Raw genomic sequence first — 26,270 nt, forward strand, 5'->3', positions numbered from 1 at the left:
GTTCTGTCGATATTTTATTGTGTACAGAATGAGTCCTTTCTCTAACAACAACATCTAGATGGTTATTCTGGGATATTTACTGAGTGTTTTGGTGTTCAGGGCTCGTAGTCTTCAATGGTTCGTTACAGAATAATTGCATTTCGTTAGATTTCTTATGTCTCATCGTTGCCTACAATAACACAAAATTTATTCTACGTCCTCAGGCTTGCGTCCAGCATCGCTCGGCTGTGTTTGTAGGCAGTGCCACTTGCACGTTAACAATGACACACAGCAATAGGTCTACTGACGAAGATATTTCTAATATACACTTTTCGCATGGGATCACTGAATAAAATGGAAGAGACACAACGACGATATGTTGATCTATTCCTGTAGCTACGGTAACCACATTAGGGTAACTTTATGCTTTATGGTTGCTACCGGAGCTTGAAATACGACGTAATACCACATTTTAAACTGAATCTTCCAAGTTATCTACTAATAGCTTTCCCATATTTCATATCTCATATTTTGGTGGTATTGCCATTATCAGTACACCTGCAAACGTTACAGTGACTAATGTATTTTTCGTATCCGTCTATGGAGTTAATTGCACATGTATACATACGTAAACAGTGATAACTAACAAAAGGATTCATCAGTGGTGCAACATGTATATCTCGCCCAGCTGACTTAAGTATACATGTAAAATTAACTGCATATATAAATATCGCAATAGTAAATTAAATTTACCCACTTTAATATTCGCAGGGGTACTTGACAACGGCAGTACTGCCACAATAGGCCTATAATACTAAATGTAATAAAGCTGCTTGTGGCTAACTTGGAAGATTCAGTTTAAAATGCTACGTTACGACGTGTTCATGCTCCAGGCCCAGCTATATAATACTACTGACAATAGCGTCGTATGAAATTAAGTGGAATGTACTGTGACATTTGCAGTAGAAAATGAAGATGCTGAAAATAATCGAAGCATTTGAGGTAGCAAATAATACTTTAAGAACAATTTCATCCCAGAATACATATCACGGTAACCATAAAACTCAAGCTAGGGGAACAAGTTGTGAACTGCAGAGCAAAATTACAAATGAATCAGGAAATTTAGGAAAAACTTTGCAATAAAGAAAAGCTGAATCTAGACTTATATATACCACATCTATGAATAAATAAAAATGTTACTCACTTAACATTTATAGACAAATATGTATGGCACACTAGCCGAAACACACGAACTCTACATATAAAGAACGTTAATAACCTAACGTACACACAGTACCAAAGAAAAAGTCCCACACATAAATACTCATTACCGTTTTAGTTCTATACACACATAGAATTCACAGAAGATGAAATGAATCTATTACACAAAGGACTTAAACAAAGCACTGAACCAAAATCGTGTAATGTATCCATTAAAAACCTTGTAGATACAACCAAAGCTGCCACTGACATGACAAAGATATCCACTAATAAAAATGAAAGTTAATTGCCAGTTAAAGTCGCAAACATTTTAGAAAAGAAATTGCAAGACAAAAAATCATATACCCAAAAATTAAATCAGAACCTATTACTCTCACTAAGGTAGACCATAAACTAATGAATAACAACCCAGTTGCAGTACAATCTGATAATGGCAGTTGCTTAGCTATACTAAACCATAATGAATACATAAATAAAGTCAAAGACTTTTACAGAGCCAATAACATTACACAATTACCAAATAATCGCTCCAACAAATACACAGTACTGACAAGAAAAAATGTAAAATTTGGCACACTACAATAACAGACTATGAAAAGTAATCAAATACCATAATGAACTCAAGAACACCAGAACTATAAGGTCAACTAAAGATAGAGGAACCATTCATTCCAATATGCGCAACTGTAAACTGTACAAACAGCCCAACTTTCATAATAAAGTAAAACTACTACTAACGAAAATATATACATACAATAATAAATTCACAATGAAAACTGTAGAATATTGGAAAACATGAAAAAAGACATGCAAAATCCCCACAATAACGAATTCGTTTATTTTGGCATCACAAACTTATACACTAACATTTCCATCCAACAAATAATACAAATAACTGAAAACAACAGCCTACAATACAGAAAAATTATATGAAATAATAGATCTTCTCAGTCAAACTAATGGAGTAGCAATGGGCAACAGCATTGCCAGTGCAATAGCAGACACCTTCCTTAACATACTGAAAGAATAATTTTCCATTCTCAATCGCCGCACATAAACAGAATTATATCCTGCTATAGATATGTCATTGACACTTTATCGCTTATAGTCAGAGAGGATCTAGAGCTCCAAATGATCCAGCAAGGACTGAATAACTTTCATCCTAGAATGAAATTTACAATGGAAATGAAAAGAAATTAAACTTTCCAGACTTAAACATTACCAACCGTAACCAAAACCACACTTTTGAAATTTTTAGAAAATCGTCTACAACAGACACCATTATCAACTGTAGCTTTTGATCCGATATCCGAGAAACACACCCATTTTCTCTCAATGATTACTTGGATTGCGGATCTGTCGCTATAACAACCAACAACACAGAAGCAAATAACTACATTCCAATACACAGCTCAGAAAAAGTTTCGACGCCAAAAAAGTACACAAATTATACAAAGAACAGAACTCACAAACAAAACAATACAAAGTAATGTATCACTAACTAGAAAACCACAACCAAACAGAAAACCACAATATACTGACGGTCTGAATGGAAAGACTGTCAAAGAAGATGAACAGAATACTAAAAGATACACCAGTAAGACTAGTATTCTGAACTACCAACAACCTAAACCTGGGACTCCACCCGCAAAGAAACCAAAATGGCAGATTTTGCTAATCCTGGCATACACAAAATTACCTGAGATACTTGTAACAAATTTTGCATTAGCCTGACTGGACGGAATTTTAGCATCAGAGTTAGAGAACATACTAAGTGATAGTGACAGCAGTCATGGGAGTCTCTTTATCCACTAATAGAGCCAAAACTATTACCTAGACAAAATCGAAACTCCACTTGAAGTCTTATAGATTACACAAAAAGGACTTCCCATGAGCAAACTGGATGAACTGGAAATTTATGTACACATGAAAAATTACCCACATAACATATTAAATGAACAGACTGACTTCAAACATAAATATTACCTAGAAAATGTAACTGACATACTGGAAAACCCCCCCCCATGAACCATGGACCTTGCCGTTGGTGGGGAGGCTTGTGTGCCTCAGCGATACAGATGGCCGTACCGTAGGTGCAACCACAACGGAGGGGTATCTGTTGAGAGGCCAGACAAACATGTGGTTCCTGAAGAGGGGCAGCAGCCTTTTCAGTAGTTGCAGGGGCAACAGTCTGGATGATTGACTGATCTGGCCTTGTAACATTAACCAAAACGGCCTTGCTGTGCTGGTACTGCGAACGGCTGAAAGCAAGGGGAAACTACAGCCGTAATTTTTCCCGAGGACATGCAGCTCTACTGTATGATTAAATGATGATGGCGTCCTCTTGGGTAAAATATTCCGGAGGTAAAATAGTCCCCCATTCGGATCTCCGGGCGGGGACTACTCAAGAGGACGTCGTTATCAGGAGAAAGAAAACTGGCGTTCTACGGATCGGAGCGTGGAATGTCAGATCCCTTAATCGGGCAGGTAGGTTAGAAAATTTAAAAAGGGAAATGGATAGGTTAAAGTTAGATATAGTGGGAATTAGTGAAGTTCGGTGGCAGGAGGAACAAGACTTTTGGTCAGGTGATTACAGGGTTATAAATACAAAATCAAATAGGGGTAATGCAGGAGTAGGTTTAATAATGAATAAAAAAATAGGAGTGCGGGTTAGCTACTACAAACAGTATAGTGAACGCATTATTGTGGCCAAGATAGACACAAAGCCCATGCCTACTACAGTAGTACAAGTATATATGCCAACTAGCTCTGCAGATGATGAAGAAATAGATGAAATGTATGACGAGATAAAAGAAATTATTCAGGTAGTGAAGGGAGACGAAAATTTAATAGTCATGGGTGACTGGAATTCGTCAGTAGGAAAAGGGAGAGAAGGAAACATAGTAGGTGAATATGGATTGGGGGGAAGGAATGAAAGAGGAAGCCGCCTTGTAGAATTTTGCACAGAGCATAACTTAATCATAGCTAACACTTGGTTCAAGAATCATGAAAGGAGGCTGTATACATGGAAGAAGCCAGGAGATAATGACAGGTTTCAGATAGATTATATAATGGTAAGACAGAGATTTAGGAACCAGGTTTTAAATTGTAAGACATTTCCTGGGGCAGATGTGGATTCTGACCACAATCTATTGGTTATGAACTGCAGATTGAAACTGAAGAAACTGCAAAAAGGTGGGAATTTAAGGAGATGGGACCTGGATAAACTGAAAGAACCAGAGGTTGTAGAGAGTTTCAGGGAGAGCATAAGGGAACAATTGACAGGAATGGGGGAAAGAAATACAGTAGAAGAAGAATGGGTAGCTCTGAGGGATGAAGTGGTGAAGGCAGCAGACGATCAAGTAGGTAAAAAGACGAGGGCTAATAGAAATCCTTGGGTAACAGAAGAAATATTGAATTTAATTGATGAAAGGAGAAAATATAAAAATGCAGTAAATGAAGCAGGCAAAAAGGAATACAAACGTCTCAAAAATGAGATCGACAGGAAGTGCAAAATGGCTAAGCAGGGATGGCTAGAGGACAAATGTAAGGATGTAGAGGCTTATCTCACTAGGGGTAAGATAGATACTGCCTACAGGAAAATTAAAGAGACCTTTGGAGAGAAGAGAACCACTTGTATGAATATCAAGAGCTCAGATGGAAACCCAGTTCTAAGCAAAGAAGGGAAGGTAGAAAGGTGGAAGGAGTATATAGAGGGTTTATACAAGGGAGATGTTCTTGAGGACAATATTATGGAAATGGAAGAGGATGTAGATGAAGATGAAATGGGAGATAAGATACTGCGTGAAGAGTTTGACAGAGCACTGAAAGACCTGAGTCGAAACAAGGCCCCAGGAGTAGACAACATTCCACTAGAACTACTGATGGCCTCGGGAGAGCCAGTCATGACAAAACTCTACCATCTGGTGAGCACGATGTATGAGACGGGCGAAATACCCTCAGACTTCAAGAAGAATATAATAATTCCAATCCCAAAGAAAGCAGGTGTTGACAGATGTGAAAATTACCGAACTATCAGTTTAATAAGTCACAGCTACAAAATACTAACGCGAATTCTTTACAGACGAATGGAAAAACTGGTAGAAGCTGACCTCGGGGAAGATCAGTTTGGATTCCGTAGGAATGTTGGAACACGTGAGGCAATACTGACCTTACGACTTATCTTGGAAGAAAGATTAAGAAAAGGCAAACCTACGTTTCTAGCATTTGTAGACTTAGAGAAAGCTTTTGACAATGTTGACTGGAATACTCTCTTTCAAATTCTGAAGGTGGCAGGGGTAAAATACAGGGAGCGAAAGGCTATTTACAATTTGTACAGAAACCAGATGGCAGTTATAAGAGTCGAGAGGCATGAAAGGGAAGCAGTGGTTGGGAAAGGAGTGAGACAGGGTTGTAGCCTCTCCCCGATGTTATTCAATCTGTATATTGAGCAAGCAGTAAAGGAAACAAAAGAAAAATTCGGAGTAGGTATTAAAATTCATGGAGAAGAAGTAAAAACTTTGAGGTTCGCCGATGACATTGTAATTCTGTCAGAGACAGCAAAGGACTTGGAAGAGCAGTTGAATGGAATGGACAGTGTCTTGAAAGGAGGATATAAGATGAACATCAACAAAAGCAAAACGAGGATAATGGAATGTAGTCAAATTAAGTCGGGTGATGCTGAGGGAATTAGATTAGGAAATGAGACACTTAAAGTAGTAAAGGAGTTTTGCTATTTAGGGAGTAAAATAACCGATGATGGTCGAAGTAGAGAGGATATAAAATGTAGACTGGCAATGGCAAGGAAAGCGTTTCTCAAGAAGAGAAATTTGTTAACATCGAGTATAGATTTAGGTGTCAGGAAGTCGTTTCTGAAAGTATTTGTATGGAGTGTAGCCATGTATGGAAGTGAGACATGGACGATAACTAGTTTGGACAAGAAGAGAATAGAAGCTTTCGAAATGTGGTGCTACAGAAGAATGCTGAAGATAAGGTGGGTAGATCACGTAACTAATGAGGAAGTATTGAATAGGATTGGAGAGAAGAGAAGTTTGTGGCACAACTTGACTAGAAGAAGGGATCGGTTGGTAGGACATGTTTTGAGGCATCAAGGGATCACAAATTTAGCATTGGAGGGCAGCGTGGAGGGTAAAAATCGTAGAGGGAGACCAAGAGATCAATACACTAAGCAGATTCAGAAGGATGTAGGTTGCAGTAGGTACTGGGAGATGAAGAAGCTTGCACAGGATAGAGTAGCATGGAGAGCTGCATCAAACCAGTCTCAGGACTGAAGACCACAACAACAACAACATACTGGAAAATGACATACAATAAGACCATTAGAATCTAACTTGGAAGATTCAATTTAAAATGCAGTGTTATGATGTGTTTCATGCTGCAGACCAAACAATACAAAAAAATGTTGATAATAACCATCATATGAAGTAACAGGGAACATACTGCAATTTTTATCCTTAAAAATCAAGCTGTTGAAATTAATCGAAAACATTCTACATAATACACAATACTTCAAGAACAAATTGATCCCTACATACGTTCCTACCAAGGTAATTGCAAAACCCAGCTCGGTGACACAAGTTATGAACTATTGACAAAATAACAAACTAAAAGGAAATTAAGGCCAAATTTCGTTATGAAGAAAAGCTGGATAAAGACATATGTAGCACCTCTATGACATAGTGAAAGTGTTAATCCTTTAACATACGATTATATAAGTATATTTGTAGACAAATATGTATGGCTCACTAGTTGAAACATATGAGCTATATATACGATGAAAATTAACAACCTAATGTACTCATAATACCAAACAAAAAATCCAACACATTAATACCATATTCAGGGTTTTTAATTACAATAGCTGTGTTAGGGTATTGAAATGAACAAATGGTAATACATAAAAATCTTTGCTGGACCGGGACTGAAACACAGTCTGGCTCAAATTTTCACCTGTTATCATTTATTCATTTCAACATCCTAACGCAGCTAATGTCATTAAAAATTGTAATTGGAACCAAAGTCTCCAAACTTACCGTTTCCGTGCTACAGCCGTTTGAAAACCTATCTGCTAGGTAGGTATGTAACACAGTAGTCATGGTGTGGGTGATTATGTCGGATCCACTGATGTCATCTGACGTCAAACCCACCTCCCTGAACTGGTTCGAGGCTCTTTCAAGTGTCTGTGAATGTTAGAGCGACGTGGTTGAGCAAACGTTAGCAAAATACACCCACATGATCATCGTGTATGGCGAAGCCCACGATAATGGAAGAGCTGCTTGCGGCCTTTATCAAGATCGTCACCCACAATATCTGACTCCATCTCATACCTTTTCGCCCCAACTACGCAACGACTTCGAGGAATGGGTACCTTCACTGTCAGCGGGAGTGATTGTGGTGCTCCAAGGGCCCGCCACACATCCGAATTGGAAGACGCTGTACTGCACCGCGTTTAAGAGAACCCATCAACAGTGCACGAGAAATTGAGCGTGCAATTAATGTTGTTCCCAGCACATTTTGGTATGTTCTGCATGACCAACAATTACATCCATACCACCTCGAAAGGATACAGTCACTAATGCGAGCCGAATTTGCACTTTCGTTTAATCTTCTTTAGTTATTAATGAGTGGAATAGTAAAACAAGTGATGTACTGGATAACGCCTAATAAATTATTTGTAAAAATGGTCGCAGCCGGCCGTGGTGGCCAAGCGGTTAAAGGCGCTACAGTCTGAACCGCGCGACCGCTACGGTCGCAGGTTCGAATCCTGCCTCGGGCATGGATGTGTGTGATGTCCTTAGGTTAGTTAGGTTTAAGTAGTTCTAAGTTCTAGGGGACTGATGACCTTAGAAGTTAAGTCCCATAGTGCTCAGAGCCAGAGCCAAAAATGGTCGCACTACCAACATGTTTTCAATTGGTTGTAGCACGGAAATGGTACCTTGCCGGACATGGGTTCCAACTGAAAATATTATCTACTCAGTGCACTCTACAAGTCCTAGAAGTTCGCAAACGGATTTTTAGAGTACTCTATTTACTGATCATCTTTTCAATACTAACCCATACACACGCACAAATATATTACTAATATAGATTTCTCAAAGGATGAAATAGATCTCTTACAAAAGGAACTCAAACACAACATTGAACCAAAATTGTGTAATAAATCGAGGAAAATCTTACAGCTGCAATAAAAGTTCCCAACAAAAAAATAAAAGTGGTTCAAAATGGTTCAAATGGCTCTGAGCACTATGGGACTCAACAGCTTTGGTCATCAGTCCCCTAGAACTTAGAACTACTTAAACCTAACTAACCTAAGGACATCACACACATCCATGCCAAAAAATAAAAGTGAATTAACAGTTTAAGTAGGAAGCGTTTTAAAACATATACCCAAAAAAAAATTACAATCCCTTATTCACACTAAAATAAATCATAAACTAAAGAATAACAGAGGTAAAATCTGATACGGGCAACAATATAGTTATACTAAAATTCTATGGATACGTAAATAAGGTCAAAACTTTTTTCGAAACCAATAACATTACACAATTCACAAGTAATCCCAATAACAGATATTCACCACAGACATAAATAGCTGTGAAAATGGTCGTACTATACTAACAGACTTAGAAAAGAAATCGGATATCGTCATGAACTGAAGAACACCTACCCATAAGGTCAACCAAAGATACATGAATCACTAATTCCAATACACCCGATTGTGAACTATACATACAGTCTACTTCCACAATAAACAAAAGACTTCACACATTACTAACGAAAATACATACAAACAATAACAGATTCACAAACTGCCTATTGGCTTCTGTCTCGGGTTCTTCGGCCGACGTTCATCTAATGATTTTTCTGACGTTTCGCCAGCACGAGTGGCTGGCATTGTCAAAGCTTCACCCTCCATTGCCGGTGGTGAACTGGAGGCGAGCTCGCGGCCGCAGACTATATGTACCTGGCGCGCCAACGTCCGAGGGCTTCTCCGCGGTCATTTCCGGTGCGGTTCTCCCCCTGCTACCTGCGACGGTCGTTCGCTGCAGTACGGGAAGCCAGGATCCGTTTACCTTAAGGCTTTCCTCTTTCTTGTTGAAACTGTTCGCGTGTTTTTGGATTTCTACAGCTTCTCTGAACAAGCGCGTGTGATAGTGCTTCTCTACAGCCAGAACTTCCGTGTCGGCGAATTTTATTACGTGGTCGGTCTCATTCAGTGCGTGCTCTGCCACGGCCGATTTCTCCACCTGCCCCAACCTGCAATGTCGCTTATGCTCTTTGATCCTGGTGTTAATGGATCGTCCAGTCATTCCGACATAAACTTTTCCGCATGTGCAAGGTATACGGCATATTCCCGACATTGCAAGTGGGTCTCTTTTCTCCTTCGCCGATCTATGACACTCTTTGATCTTCCTTGTCGGTTTGAAAATCGTCTTTACGCCGTGTTTGCGCAATATACGGCCGATTCTGTCCGTCACTCTGGGAATGTATGGCAGAAAGGCCGTACCCGACATTTCTTTTTCTGGTTCCTTACTTCGCCGAGTGTTTAGCTCTGTTACACTTCTAATGTAATTTGTGGAGTACCCATTGCTCCTCAGAACAGTTTCCAGGTGTTGCATTTCTCGTTTGAGGTGTTGAGGCTCACATATTCGTCCTGCTCTCGTTACGAGCGTACTAATCATGCCTCTTTTCTGGCTCGGGTGGTGGTTTGACAGTTTGTGCAGGTATCGGTCCGTGTGTGTCGGTTTTCGATACACGCTGTGTCCCAGGTTTTCGCCGTCCCTTGTGACCAGCACATCTAGAAATGGCAGTTTCCTGTCCTTTTCTACCTCCATGGTAAATGTTATGTTGGCATGGAGGCTGTTCAAGTGTCTCAGGAATTCACCGAGCTGTTCTTCACCATGGCTCCACACCACGAAAGTATCATCGACGTACCTGTACCGCACCTTAGGTTTGCAAGTCACCGAGTCCAGTGCCTGTGCTTCGAATTGTTCCATGAAGAATTTGACCACCACTGGACTGAGAGGACTACCCATGGCGACGCCTTCCAGCTGTTCGTAGAAATCGCCATTCCACGTGAAATAGCTCGTGGTGAGACATGCATGGAAGAGCTTTCTGATGTCTTGCGGGAACATGGAACCGATGTGCTCCAGAGCGTCGCTGAGTGGCACTTTCGTAAATAACGAAACAACATAAAAACTGACCAGGATGTCGTTTGGCGAAAGTTTCAGTTTCTTCAGCTTCTCAATGAAATGTCCTGAGTCCTTAATGTATGAAACTGAAACTTGCGCCAAACGACATCCTGGTCAGTTTTGATGTTGTTTCGTTATTTACGAAAGTGCCACTCAGCGACGCTCTGGAGCACATCGGTTCCATGTTCCCGCAAGACATCAGAAAGCTCTTCCATGCATGTCTCACCACGAGCTATTTCACGTGGAATGGCGATTTCTACGAACAGCTGGAAGGCGTCGCCATGGGTAGTCCTCTCAGTCCAGTGGTGGCCAAATTCTTCATGGAACAATTCGAAGCACAGGCACTGGACTCGGCGACTTGCAAACCTAAGGTGCGGTACAGGTACGTCGATGATACTTTCGTGGTGTGGAGCCATGGTGAAGAACAACTCGGTGAATTCCTGAGACACTTGAACAGCCTCCATGCCAACATAACATTTACCATGGAGGTAGAAAAGGACAGGAAACTGCCATTTCTAGATGTGCTGGTCACAAGGGACGGCGAAAACCTGGGACACAGCGTGTATCGAAAACCGACACACACGGACCGATACCTGCACAAACTGTCAAACCACCACCCGAGCCAGAAAAGAGGCATGATTAGTACGCTCGTAACGAGAGCAGGACGAATATGTGAGCCTCAACACCTCAAACGAGAAATGCAACACCTGGAAACTGTTCTGAGGAGCAATGGGTACTCCACAAATTACATTAGAAGTGTAACAGAGCTAAACACTCGGCGAAGTAAGGAACCAGAAAAAGAAATGTCGGGTACGGCCTTTCTGCCATACATTCCCAGAGTGACGGACAGAATCGGCCGTATATTGCGCAAACACGGCGTAAAGACGATTTTCAAACCGACAAGGAAGATCAAAGAGTGTCTTAGATCGGCGAAGGAGAAAAGAGACCCACTTGCAATGTCGGGAATATACCGTATACCTTGCACATGCGGAAAAGTTTATGTCGGAATGACTGGACGATCCATTAACACCAGGATCAAAGAGCATAAGCGACATTGCAGGTTGGGGCAGGTGGAGAAATCGGCCGTGGCAGAGCACGCACTGAATGAGACCGACCACGTAATAAAATTCGCCGACACGGAAGTTCTGGCTGTAGAGAAGCACTATCACACGCGCTTGTTCAGAGAAGCTGTAGAAATCCAAAAACACGCGAACAGTTGCAACAAGAAAGAGGAAAGCCTTAAGGTAAACGGATCCTGGCTTCCCGTACTGCAGCGAACGACCGTCGCAGGTAGCAAGAGGAGAACCGCACCGGAAATGACCGCGGAGAAGCCCTCGGACGTTGGCGCGCCAGGTACATATAGTCTGCGGCCGCGAGCTCGCCTCCAGTTCACCACCGGCAATGGAGGGTGAAGCTTTGACAATGCCAGCCACTCGTGCTGGCGAATCGTCAGAAAAATCATTAGATGAACGTCGGCCGAAGAACCCGAGACAGAAGCCAATAGGCAGTTTGTCAACAAGTGGCCACGAAAGCCTTAACAATTTTGAATAAAAGATTCACCATAAAAAATTCTAGAGCACTGGCAAATACCATAAAGGACATAACAATTCCACACAATGCCAAATTTGTTTATTTTGGCCTCAAAAAATCACACACTAACATTCCCATGCTAGAAACAACACAAATTATTGAATACAACCGACTACAATTTGCAAAAGTTCCTATCACAGGAACGGATCTCCTCAAATAACCCTATCTTAAAACTGATACAGTGGCAGTGGCAACAAGCACACCTAGCAAGCACCTTCCTCAATATGCTGGAAGAACAATTTTCAGTTCTCTATTGCAAAGCCTTAATAAAACAATGTGCTATTTTAGATACGTTGAGAGCCCTTTAATACTTGCAGATGGAAACCATTTCGAAGTCCAAAAGATCCAACAAGCACTGAACAACTTCCCTACTAAAATGAAATTTACCATGAAAATGAGAACAAATAAATCTGTGAACCTGCTAGACATAAAAATTAGCAATAATAACAACAAACATAGTTTTGAAATTTCCAGAAGTTCAACTGCAACAGGCACCGTAATAAACTGCAACGTTTCTCATTCAAAATCCAAACAGTACCCCTACTTCCATTCAGTGATCAATTGGATTGCAAATCTACCGATACGACAACCAGCAATACAGAAAGAAATAACCATACTCCGATACATCGCCTATACAATATACTGCGTACATTCCAACCCTTTAGCATCACAGTCCTGTAATTTTCTCTTTTATAGGGTCTACTATTACTTTCTAAGTTAAGATTGACTGCTTCGTTTGTATTTTTTTGAGATCTTATATCAGTTTTTATACGGTACGGTATGACTAGGGAATGTACTGGCTGTGATCTGACACAAGAAGAATTGTATGCTATCAATAAACAGCTGAAAGCTGTGTTGGCTTCAGATGATGACTAATGTTCAAAGCTGCAGAGACATTGGGGCTCTGGTGACGACACCTGTGACACCTTTGCTGTCGTTGGAATCTGCAGGTGACTTGGTTGTTAATGTGTCTTCTGATAACGCAACCTCATATGGATCCATCCTAAGTCGAGAGAGAGTGGCGGTGGGTGGTAGGTTCCTGTGTCACTTTTCCGTAGGGAAAAGAGGGAATTGGTGACGTGGTTGACTCCTTCTGCGTTAGCATCAGGTACGAGATGCTAAAAAGTGTTGATAACACTTCTGAGCCATCACAGTAAGGCTCTCCTTTTGGACCAGTGGCCGATTCTCCTGAACAGTCCGGACAATTGCAGAGGGCGATATGCCAGTCATTGGGAGCTCCAACGTTAGGTGGATGATGGAGCACTTCAGGGTAAAAGCATGCAGAGTTTGAAATAATGTCAGTATGCACTCGGTATATTCGCAAGGCTGTCCTGACCATGACACGAGGACACCCTGCTAGCGACTATCGACTGCACTGGACACAACTGGCCCATGTCGGCAAGGATGATCCCTAACGCTTTGGGTTCTAAAGTCACACTCGGTTCCTTTCAGTGGATGGCTTATTTGATGAAAGTAACTAGCATTGCAGGCTGAGTGCAGATTAAGCTGTCTATTTAAGGCATCGTATCCAGGGCCGATCGTGGTCGTCTGGTTTGGAGAAGAGTGGAAGGTTTAAGCCAGGGGTCTCCAAACGTTTTAGTCCGCGGGCCACATTGACTCCTCCACAAAGTCATAAGGGCCAAGATCTACCTAGTGGGATTAAAGCACCCTAGCACTCCATGATCACCGTAATGTAAGGCTAAAGGAAAGATGATATCGCAAAAATCTAAGGTTGTGGGGATAGCTAGCGCTGAAACGAACTACGATTTTTATCTGATTACATAATTTTGATTGGTGGACGTACCTGACCGAAATTCTGGCGTATTTTATTCTGGCGAAGTTCACCGACAAAAAAGTATGTCACTGCAGATTCTTCACGAAAGCGTCCTGCAAAGTTAACGAAATCTCAAATTGTTAGCAACACTATTACTGCGAGACGTAACAGAGGTAGAGTATGTCAACGCATTGTTATTTCAAGCGGCGCAACAATAAGTTTAGTTATATAGTCTTGTAGCGAGTAGCAGAGCCAGAGCATATTTTTTATAGTTCTGTTGCGTGATTGTCTCTATGTTGCGAGTGTCTCACGAGCTTTTTAGTGTTTTATGCGCTGTACTAGTAGGTGAGATGACGAAGTGTGGGACAATTCAAAGTTTGAATTCGAAGAGACAAGGAAAATCTGAAAATCGAAATACGTATAGCACGACTTGAGTATTTTTTCACTTTATTTTATAGTGGAACTACAATGTAACTGTGAGTATTTTATTTAGTGATTATAAAGTACCTTAAAAATAAATTCATTGCGTTTTCTTTATGCAGACTACTCCCTAGTTTTTTTGGTATTAAATAGCAAAATTTTATTTTTAAGTTACAATCTTTTGTAAAGTTCTGTACAAATATGGAAAAGAAACGAAAGGTTGACAGTGAATGTAGAATTTTTAAAGAGCAGTGGGGATGTCAATATTTCGTGGTGGAGTGAAGCAACAAACCAATGTGTATTATTTGCAATGAAACAATATCAGTCTTCAAAGAATACAATATAAAACGTCATTATGAGACTAAGCACTCCTAGAATTACTCCAAGTTTACAGGATGCGAACGATTAGAAATGTATGAGTCTCTGAAACGCCAGCTAAAAACCCAGCAGTCGCTGTTTAAGAAAGTAAGTGCTGAACAACATGCAGCAACTCGTGATAGTTTTTGTGTGGCTCATTTAGTAGCGAAACAGTGTAAGCCATATACCGAAGGTGAATTAATGAAGAACTGCATTATTGCAACAGCAGAAGATATGTGTCCAGAAAAAGTTAATTTATTTAAAAACATATGCTTGTCGGCAAACACTGTGACTCGAAGAAAAGATGACAATGCATAAAAAATATCAGCACAACTGCGTGACAAAAATCAAGACTTAGAATGGTTCTCTTTGGCCGTGGATGAGTCAACAGATGTGTCAGATACTGCTCAAGTGCTACTTTTTATTAGAGGGATTGAAAAAAATTATGAAGAGTGTGAAGAGCTCCTTGATGTTCACAGTATTCACAGGACGACCACTGGCGAAGATATTTTTAAAGGAGGTGAAAGGGCAGTTCAGAAAAACAATCTTCAGTGGAAGAAATTAAAATGTATTACAACGGAGGTGGCAAAAACATGTGTGGGAAAAATAAAGGTGTTGTTGCTCTTCTTTCTAAGGCCATAGAAAATGACGGTGGCTCAAAACCATTAGTAGTGCATTGTATTATTCACCAAAAGTCTTTGTGTGGAAAACATGTAGATATCTCAGAAGTTTTAAAGCCAGTTATTTCAGTTGTTAATTATATCAGATCCCATGCACTCAGTCATCGCCAGTTCCGCGAGTTTCTTGAAGGTATTGAGGAAAGCGACTTGTCATATCATACTGCAGTGCGCTGGCTAGGCTGCAGTAAAGTCCTGATCCGTGTTTAAATTCCGAACAGTAATTGAAATTTTTTGAACGAAAGGAATCGTCCTCAAGCTGAGTTACGGAACGGTGAGTGGTTATGGAAGACAGCATTTTATACAGATTTAACTAAACATATGAATGACCTTAATTTAAAATTTCAAGGTGAAAGTCCTTTCGACAAAAGATTGTTTTGTTTCAATCTCAGTTGAACAAAGTATGCTTCACGCATTTTAATACATACCAAACATTCGGTCAGCAAACTGAGATTCCGTTTCCTGTAACTTTCGCAATTGAAGCTTTGGGCGCTTTGAAATTTAATTTTGAATCACGTTTTTCAGATATCGACGCAAATTCAAACGATATCAAGATATTTCAAAATACCTTTGACGTCGATATAGAAGCGTTACCAGCAGAACTTCAGTCTGAAATTATTGATTTGCAATGTAGCGACTTTTTTAAAGAAAAACGTTCAAAGTCAACATTACTGGAATTTTATAAGTGTCTTCCATCCACACAGTTTCCAAATTTACATAAATTTGCCCGTGGCTTTTTTTCCGCTTTTGGCACTACTTATTTGTGTGAAAAAACTTTCTCCAAAATGAAACATGCAAAAAGTATTTACAGATCAAAATTAAGTGATGAGTATTTGAAGTCGCTGATGATTATCTCTACCAGTAAACTTGACCCACAACTGGAGGTGATTATGAAAGGAAAATTACAGCTACATAAAAGTCACTAATTATCACTAAGAAGTTAAATTTCTTTGCGTGAATACTCTAACACTGTGACATTTCAAGATATAAATTAATTACAGTTATTTTTATACATCAGTTACAACTAAAATATCCAATATCATTATGTACACCAGGTATTGTATTTTCTTTAAATTGCCTTTAAATAAAAATATTTTACACGATGTACTTGCTACGTGTATTTTACAAGGTAATCAAAAGAAAGTGAAACCTCGCTTAAGAAGCATCTTCCGTAATGATTGATTATTAAGGCTAGTCGTCGAAGTGGCGTCCATTTGAAGGACTTGCAAAGAATTTTTTTACTGAAAATGTTTTCTCCAAACTAGTCTGTTAACCGTTCTTTTTTTTTCACTATCACACGGAGAATGGTCTGTCTGTTTATAATGGATAGCCACAAGTTTAACCATGATTTTCTGCTTTGTAAAGATAGAGCTCCGACAGTGTAGCGGTGCATTGGTCGCGATAGGCCTCGAAACTCAGTTGTTGGCAGTATAGGTACCACCTCAAATATTTGGCGGGCCGGATACCGGGGATGCCGTTCAGCTAACGCGGGCCAGTTTGTTGTAGCAGAGTACATGTGGCGTGAACGTGAGGAATTTTTAGGTTAGAGAATCCCCTCCCCTTAGGAGGTTAATTGCCTGCCTAAATGGAAGATGCGTCAAACACAACGTTCTGAGAGAACGCTTCTCCTCGCAGATCAGATATAGAAAAGGTTAATATGACATTAGTAAACTTCGGGAGCATCCGAGGATAGGTCTCCGAATTAGTATCGCTTACAGAAGGTTGTGATGCCCAGTTAGTTTTAGGAGCAGGACGTTGGTTGAAACCGGAAGTGAATTGTAATGAAAGTTCAAGTTCAGATTAGAATATTTATCGTAAGGTTAGGTTAGCCGCCAATGTTAGCGGCGTATTTTTTGCATTACAGAACTCGCTAATGTCTAGCGAGGTCATCATGGATCCCGAACGCGAATTAATCTGGGTGAGGCTAAGCATCAAAGTTCGGTTAAATATGGTAATCGATGGTTTTTATAGACAGCCTAGGTTAGGACCTTAGTGGCAGAGCGCCTTATAGAGAAGTTGCGGAATTTCACGAATATGTTTCTCGATCATGCTGTTGTACAACGAGGTAACTTCAGTTTGACAGGTGTAGAATGAGAGAGACGGGAAATCGTGTGAAATTATTCTGAACGTCTTGGCCAAAATTGTTTTGAGCAGATAGTTAGAGAGCTAACTCGTGAAGGTAACGTCTTAGACTCCCTGCCAAAGAACAGACTTAAATTTACCAAATCAATTATTGTAGAGGAAGGTATCAGCGCTAATAAGACTGTTATAGCAACTATGACTACGGGTCTTACAAGAAATTTTAAGAAGGGTAGGAAGATATTTTTGCTTATGAAGAGTGTCGAGATAGTAACCGCAGAGTATATGAGTAGTCAGCATCAAACATTCAGTGATAAGGACGAGTATGTGGAACACAAACGAGAAAATCCAAAAACATCGTTCATCTACATCTACATGATTACTCTGCAATTCACATTTAAGTGCTTGGCAGAGGGTTCATCGAACCACAATCATACTATCTCCCTACCATTCCACTCCTGACCAGAGCGCGGGAAAAACGAACACCTAAACCTTTCTGTTCGAGCTCTGATTTCTCTTATTTTACTTTGATGATCATTCCTACCTATGTAGGTTGGGCTCAACAAAATATTTTCGCATTCGGAAGAGAAAGTTGGTGACTAAAATTTCGTAGATAGATCTCGCCGCGACGAAAAACGTCTTTGCTTTAGTGACTTCCATCCCAACTCGCGTATCATATCTGCCACACTCTCTCCCCTATTACGTGATAATACAAAACGAGCTGCCCTTTTCTGCACCCTTTCGATGTCCTCCGTCAATCCCACCTGGTAAGGGTCCCACACCGCGCAGCAATATTCTAACAGAGGACGAACGAGTGTAGTGTAATCTGTCTCTTTAGTGGACTTGTTGCATCTTCTAAGTGTCCTGCCAATGAAACGCAACCTCTGGCTCGCCTTCCCCACAATATTATCTATGTGGTCTTTCCAACTGAAGTTGCTCGTAATTTTAACACCCAGGTACTTAGTTGAATTGACAGCCTTGAGAATTGTACTATTTATCGAGTAATCGAATTCCAACGGATTTCTTTTGGAACTCATGTGGATCAACTCACACTTTTCGTTATTTAGCGTCGACTGCAACCTGCCACACCATACAGCAATCTTTTCTAAATCGCTTTGCAACTGATACTGGTCTTCGGATGACAACTGCTCAGATTTAGTATGCCTTAGACGAGCATGTACCGAGCAAGGTCTTAAGCGCTGGGAAAGACCCACCTTAGTTTAATAGACGTCAGAAAATTGCTCCGGAGCGAAAGAGAGCTTCATCTCCGATTACGAGAAGTCTAAATCTAGCCGACAAACAAAAGTTGTGAAATAAGCTTAATGAGAGAACTGGGCCGCGCGGGATTAGCCGAGCGGTCTATGGCGCTGCAGTCATGGACTGTGCTGCTGGCCACGGCGGAGGTTCGAGTCCTCCATCGGGAATGTGTGTGTGTGTTTGTCCTTAGGGTAATTTAGGTTAAGTAGTGTGTAAGCTTAGGGGATGACCTTAGCAATTAAGTCCCATAAGATTTCAGACACATTTGAACATTTTTGAGAGAAATGAGAGAACTGTTAATGTTCTTGAAAGAAAATGTAACTCATTCACTAAGGAGTTGGCTTATAAGGCGCTTATTCGAGCGATTCTTGGGTATTGTTCATCAAAATGGGATACTTAGCAGGTAGGATTGATAGAAGAGATAGAGAAGGTACAAGGAAGAGCTGCACGTTTCACTACAGGATCATTAAGTCGATGTGAGAGTTTTACCTAAATGCTCAACAAACTCCACTGACAGACGTCACATGAGAGGGATTGTGTTTCACGGAGAGGTTTACTACTGAAACTTCTATGAAGCATATATCCGACATATATCTCGCGTACTGACCACTACGAGAAAATTAGTGAAATTAGAAGCAACACAGAGGCCTACCGACAGTCATTCTTCCCATGCGACAATCGCGAGGCGGCAAGCAAATTAGGAGATATCAGCAAGAAGTACCAGTAGCACCCTCCGTCTCACACCATTAGATTGCTTGCGGAATATGATGTAGATGTAGATACAGATACACAGTAATATAACATTAAAAGAGAAAGCCCAGGCAAACAAAAAACCACATACATACCAGCGATCTGCATGGGAAAACTATCAAACAAGATGAACTGAATACTAAAAGATACATAAAACTAGCATTCAGAAGTAACACCAAAACAAGAAACTCCAATCTGGAAGTGACATGTGACATTTGTAACAAATTTTACATTTGACTAACTGGGTGACAGTGTAACATGAGATTGAGAGATCATACTGGAGGTAGTGACAGCAATCAGCCAAGTCTCATCATGAATTTAAAAAACCAAAACCATGAACCCGACAAAATCGTAATTGCACTTCAATTTGCAGCGTTCGTTGGTTGGATCAATAGCTGTAGCTTTTGCTGCGGTCTCTGCAATCTCTCCTGTTAAGGTAATATAGCTGTCGAAAGATGGAAGACACGACCTTCGAAGATGTACCAGCTATCATCGTTCCCTAACACGTGGTTCACCTGCAGGTCTTCTGCCTGAGGCGTCGGACTAGACCAATAAAAGGCAGAATAGTGAGGCAGCGTATCGGTTCAGAAACGAACATTTAAATGACAGGTAGCCCAGTCACAAGTTTCCTAAAGCATTAGTCAAAATAAAGCAGCTACTAGACGAGCAGTGGACTTAATGTAGGACAAGTCAAAAGAACAAAATTTCAAAAAATAGTAATGCATTCAGCATAAAGACCAGTCCCTAGCGAGAGCGCAGAATGAATTACTGTGAATGATTGTAACAAGGACTCTGGCCATGAGTCAAAAATGCGGGCATAGTAACATGGGTCGGACTATAGAACTTACCATGCCACATGTCGATTTTCAGCGCCAGTGTCTCGCGGTGCATAAGTAGCGACAGCACAGACCCAACCACCGCAGCAGCACCATGCTTCATAGTTCTAAACATCACGAGCAACTCGTGGATGTTTAATACAAGGTTGCTGCAAAGGTAACAGAAAACAACACTTTCCTCAAAATGGTGGTAACTGTTGCAGCTTCGCGATGCCGACACCTTCAGTAACTATAATAAAATGAGGTAGAGAGCTGCTTTCCGGACTGTTGAAAGACTCAGTCGACGAACTACCGTGCACCTCCGAGCTGTTCTGGCCAACTGGAGAGTCGAGGTCTTGCCTTCAAGTTGTGTGGTCCAAACTGGCACGCACTCCGTCACCACATTGCTTCGACGACGATTCGAAATAACGGCGAGGAAATGAAGCTAGATTTGCCATCATGAGCTTTTTCTATGTAAAATAATCGGCAAATGCCAAAATTATCCTGCCACCTCCACCCGATTATCCTCTTTATAGGCAATTCCTCGACCGTGTCTGCGGATCTGGGAAAATTACTTTAGTACCATAACTGTTAAATTAAGATTGACGACTTCTTAATTAATTAACCGACTAGTCTGTGTTTGGTACCAGTTAACTCGTAATTTTATAGGGAGTTCGAATTTGTGATCAGAATTAAAGGATTTATTTTATTACTTTTTCTTCCTTTGCGGTGGGCACTGGTCTGGATAGACGATGTGACCTCGCCACGTGCGTTATGTGCTCGACAAAGTCGCTGCGTAACAAAATTTTACATGTAATGCCGAAAGGACTTGCAGTGAACATATTGGAAGCATTGAAAATTCATATACATATGAATAATTATCCCCACAGCGTATTAAATGAACAGACCTATTTGAAACGTAAATATTATCTACAAAATTTTGTTGACATTCTGAAACTTGACAATCGATCAAAAATAAACAACCAAAGATTACGCAAACTATTAAACTGTCTGTAATTCAAACAGTACTGCTGACTATTTATAACAACTTCGTAACTGTCAAACTACTACGTGACCTTATTTTATCATCATCAAAACAGCGACAATTAACAAAAGGATCCGTCAGTGGTGGAGTCTGTACTTGTCGCCCAGCTACACGTAAGTACAGTGTAAGTTCACTCCATGTACATATATTTCAAAAGTAAACGAAATATAACACCTATAATATTTCCAGGTGTACTTAACAACAGTAGTATTGCCGAAAGAGGTCTATTGTACGAAATATAATAAAGCTATTATAAGCTAACTTCGAAGATGCAATTTAAAATGTCACATCACAGCACTTTTGCATCTACCTGGGAGCTGTCCCGTTACACTGTGTTTTGGGCAGTGCGTTTTGATGAGTGTACAATATAGGATTGTTATTGTTGTCTAACTATTTTCAAAGAAACAAAGCTGCCTTGAATAACAAAGTGTATTATTACTTTACCAGCCGTTCCCAGCCATGCATTGTTGTGACTCGTTCTGGTTAAAAGTAAAAGAAAGAAAAGAGAAAGCACACGTTTCAATATAAAGGGGAATTGTATATACATCCTAATGTCCTAGCCCCTCCCTCTCCCACCTCCCTGTTCACTGTATATCTTCTGCTGCCCCCTGTTAGTCCATCTGCTCCTCTTTTCCCCTCTCTCTGCCCATCCTCTCCTTCCCCCTCTGTCTCCAACTCCTACTGGCCCCTCATGCTCCATTTCTCTGGCAATCTTTTCCTGCCCCTTCTCTGTCCATCGCCTCCTGCTCTTTCTCTCTCCTCCTCTCTGTCCATCACATATGTCTTCTTGATATGACGATCTTCTCTTCCTCCCTGTCCCAGTATCTTTCTGCCCCATCAGTCGACCCATCATCATCTCACCCCCCTCCCTTTCTCTGTTAATTTTCTCCTCCCCTTTATCTCTCCACCTGCCCTCCTCTCCCTCCCCCCAGCTGAATCTGTGCATCACCTCTTCCTCTTTCTATGTCGATCTTCTCCTTCCCCTTTCTATGTCGATCTTCTCCTTCCCCCTCTCTTTGGCTCTTCCTGTCACTCTTTCTGAGCTCATCTCCTCCTTTCCGCTTTCTATATCTATTTCCCCCATGAACCATGGACCTTGTCGTTGGTGGGGAGGCTTGCGTGCCTCAGCGATACAGATGGCCGTACCGTAGGTGCAACCACAACGGAGGGGTATCTGTTGAGAGGCCAGACAAACATGTGGTTCCTGAAGGGGGGCAGCAGCCTTTTCAGTAGTTGCAGGGGCAACAGTCTGGATGATTGACTGATCTGGCCTTGTATCATTAACCAAAACGGCCTTGCTGTGCTGGTACTGCGAACGGCTGAAAGCAAGGGGAAACTACAGCCGTAATTTTTCCCGAGGACATGCAGCTTTACTGTATGATTAAATGATGATGGCGTCCTCTTGGGTAAAATATTCCGGAGGTAAAATAGTCCCCCATTCGGATCTCCGGGTGGGGACTACTCAGGAGGACGTCGTTATCAGGAGAAAGATAACTGGCATTCTACGGATCGGAGCGTGGAATGTCAGATCCCTTAATCGGGCAGGTAGGTTAGAAAATTTTAAAAGGGAAATGGATAGGTTAAATTTAGATATAGTGGGAATTAGTGAAGTTCGGTGGCAGGAGGAACAAGACTTTTGGTCAGGTGATTACAGGGTTATAAATACAAAATCAAATAGGGGTAATGCAGGAGTAGGTTTAATAATGAATAAAAAAATAGGAGTGCAGGTTAGCTACTACAAACAGCATAGTGAACGCATTATTGTGGCCAAGATAGACACAAAGCCCATGCCTACTACAGTAGTACAAGTTTATATGCCAACTAGCTCTGCAGATGATGAAGAAATTGATGAAATGTATGACGAGATAAAAGAAATTATTCAGGTAGTGAAGGGAGACGGAAATTTAATAGTCATGGGTGACTGGAATTCGTCAGTAGGAAAAGGGAGAGAAGGAAACATAGTAGGTGAATATGGATTGGGGGGAAGAAATGAAAGAGGAAGCCGCCTTGTAGAATTTTGCACAGAGCATAACTTGATCATAGCTAACACTTGGTTCAAGAATCATAAAAGAAGGTTGTATACCTGGAAGAATCCTGGAGATACTAAAAGGTATCAGGTAGATTATATAATGGTAAGACAGAGATTTAGGAACCAGGTTTTAAATTGCAAGACATTTCCAGGGGCAGATGTGGATTCTGACCACAATCTATTGGTTATGAACTGCAGATTGAAACTGAAGAAACAGCAAAAAGGTGGGAATTTAAGGAGATGGGACCTGGATAAACTGAAAGAACCAGAGGTTGTAGAGAGTTTCAGAGAGAGCATAAGGGAACAATTGACAGGAATGGGGGAAAGAAATACAGTAGAAGAAGAATGGGTAGCTCTGAGGGATGAAGTAGTGAAGGCAGCAGAGGATCAAGTAGGTAAAAAGACGAGGGCTAATAGAAATCCTTGGGTAACAGAAGAAATATTGAATTTAATTGATGAAAGGAGAAAATATAAAAATGCAGTAAATGAAGCAGGCAAAAAGGAATACAAACGTCTCAAAAATGAGATCGACAGGAAGTGCAAAATGGCTAAGCAGGGATGGCTAGAGGACAAATGTAAGGATGTAGAGGCTTGTCTCACTAGGGGTAAGATAGATACTGCCTACAGGAAAATTAAAGAGACCTTTGGAGAGAAGAGAACCACTTGTATGGATATCAAGAGCTCACATGGCAACCCAGTTCTAAGCAAAGAAGGGAAGGCAGAAAGGTGGAAGGAGTATATAGAGGGTTTATACAAGGGCGATGTACTTGAGGACAATATTATGGAAATGGAAGAAGATGTAGATGAAGATGAAATGGGAGATAAGATACTGCGTGACGAGTTTGACAGGGCACTGAAAGACCTGAGTCGAAACAAGGCCCCAGGAGTAGACAACATTCCATTAGAACTACTGATGGCCTTGGGAGAGCCATTCATGACAAAACTCTACCATCTGGTGAGCAAGATGTATGAGACAGGCGAAATACCCACAGACTTCAAGAAGAATATAATAATTCCAATCCCAAAGAAAGCAGGTGTTGACAGATGTGAAAATTACCGAACTATCAGTTTAATAAGTCACAGCTGCAAAATACTAACGCGAATTCTTTACAGACGAATGGAAAAACTGGTAGAGGCGGACCTCGGGGAAGATCAGTTTGGATTCCGTAGAAATGTTGGAACACGTGAGGCAATACTAACCTTACGACTTATCTTAGAAGAAAGATTAAGGAAAGGCAAACCTACGTTTCTAGCATTTGTAGACTTAGAGAAAGCTTTTGACAACGTTAACTGGAATACTCTCTTTCAAATTCTGATTGTGGCAGGGGTAAAATACAAGGAGCGAAAGGGTATTTACAATTTGTACAGAAACCAGATGGCAGTTATAAGAGTCGAGGGGCATGAAAGGGAAGCAGTGGTTGGGAAAGGAGTGAGACAGGGTTGTAGCCTCTCCCCGATGTTATTCAATCTGTATATTGAGCAAGCAGTAAAGGAAACAAAAGAAAAATTCGGAGTAGATATTAAAATTCATGGAGAAGAAGTAAAAACTTTGAGGTTCGCCGATGACATTGTAATTCTGTCAGAGACAGCAAAGGACTTGGAAGAGCAGTTGAACGGAATGGACAGTGTCTTGAAAGGAGGATATAAGATGAACATCAACAAAAGCAAATCGAGGATAATGGAATGTAGTCAAAAAAGGAGGATATAAGATGAACATCAACAAAAGCAAAACGAGGATAATGGAATGTAGTCAAATTATATCGGGTGATGCTGAGGGGATTAGATTAGGAAATGAGACACTTAAAGTAGTAAAGGAGTTTTGCTATTTAGGGAGTAACATAACTGATGATGGTCGAAGTAGAGAGGATGTAAAATGTAGACTGGCAATGGCAAGGAAATCTTTTCTGAAGAAGAGAAATTTGTTAACATCGAGTATAGATTTAAGTGTCAGGAAGTCGTTTCTGAAAGTATTTGTATGGAGTGTAGCCATGTATGGAAGTGAAACATGGACGATAACCAGTTTGGACAAGAAGAGAATAGAAGCTTTCGAAATGTGATGCTACAGAGGAATGCTGAAGATAAGGTGGGTAGATCACGTAACTAATGAGGAGGTATTGAATAGGATTGGGGAGAAGAGAAGTTTGTGGCACAACTTGACTAGAAGAAGGGATCGGTTGGTAGGACATGTTTTGAGGCATCAAGGGATCACAAATTTAGCATTGGAGGGCAGCGTGGTGGGTAAAAATCGTAGAGGGAGACCAAGAGATCAATACACTAAGCAGATTCGGAAGGATGTAAGTTGCAGTAGGTACTGGGAGATGAAGAAGCTTGCACAGGATAGAGTAGCATGGAGAGCTGCATCAAACCAGTCTCAGGACTGAGGACCACAACAACAACAACAACAATATCTATTTCCTCTCACTGCTCTCTTTGAACTTGAGCCTTTCTTACTGTCATTGCAAATTGGTTTTTTGTAGCAGCGTTCTAATAAAAAACCAATAGGCCATAAATACAACTGTCCTGCATGCTACCATAGGCTGTATGTGCCCAAACGTTTACTACCAGAAGTGTAAAATTTGAAGTAAATCCGTCAAGAGCTATTTGAGATTATTGGTAATAATGTTTCCATTTTACATATTACATATTTATTTGTATATCAAGGGTGTATAAAAACAAACACGTATTCGAATGCAACGTTTGAGAATATTCCTAAGTAGCTGGTATAGAACATTTGAAGGTTTAATTTTTTTAACAAACGAACATTTACACGTGCAGTGGCCACATTTCTGCCAAGTCTTTCCGTAGTCACGCAGAAGGAACGTCCAGCTTCTTGTGGCCCGGTTACACACACCCGTTCAAACTTAGTGATGTGTTGCTAATGGCGTCTTTGTCTACATAAAGGCATTCTTGACTAACAGCAACTAACCAAGTCGAATCTCGAAGGAAATCAATTAGCTAGTGCTCGAGGTCGTTAGAGCGTGTATTTAAAGCAAACCGTATCTTCATCCTTCTAATGACGCTACTGCCTCCACTCTTACGCGACTGGCCCGAAATCTTAACAGATA

Source organism: Schistocerca nitens, chromosome 2 (assembly GCF_023898315.1).
Source record: "Schistocerca nitens isolate TAMUIC-IGC-003100 chromosome 2, iqSchNite1.1, whole genome shotgun sequence".
Classification (NCBI taxonomy): Eukaryota; Metazoa; Arthropoda; class Insecta; order Orthoptera; family Acrididae; genus Schistocerca; species Schistocerca nitens.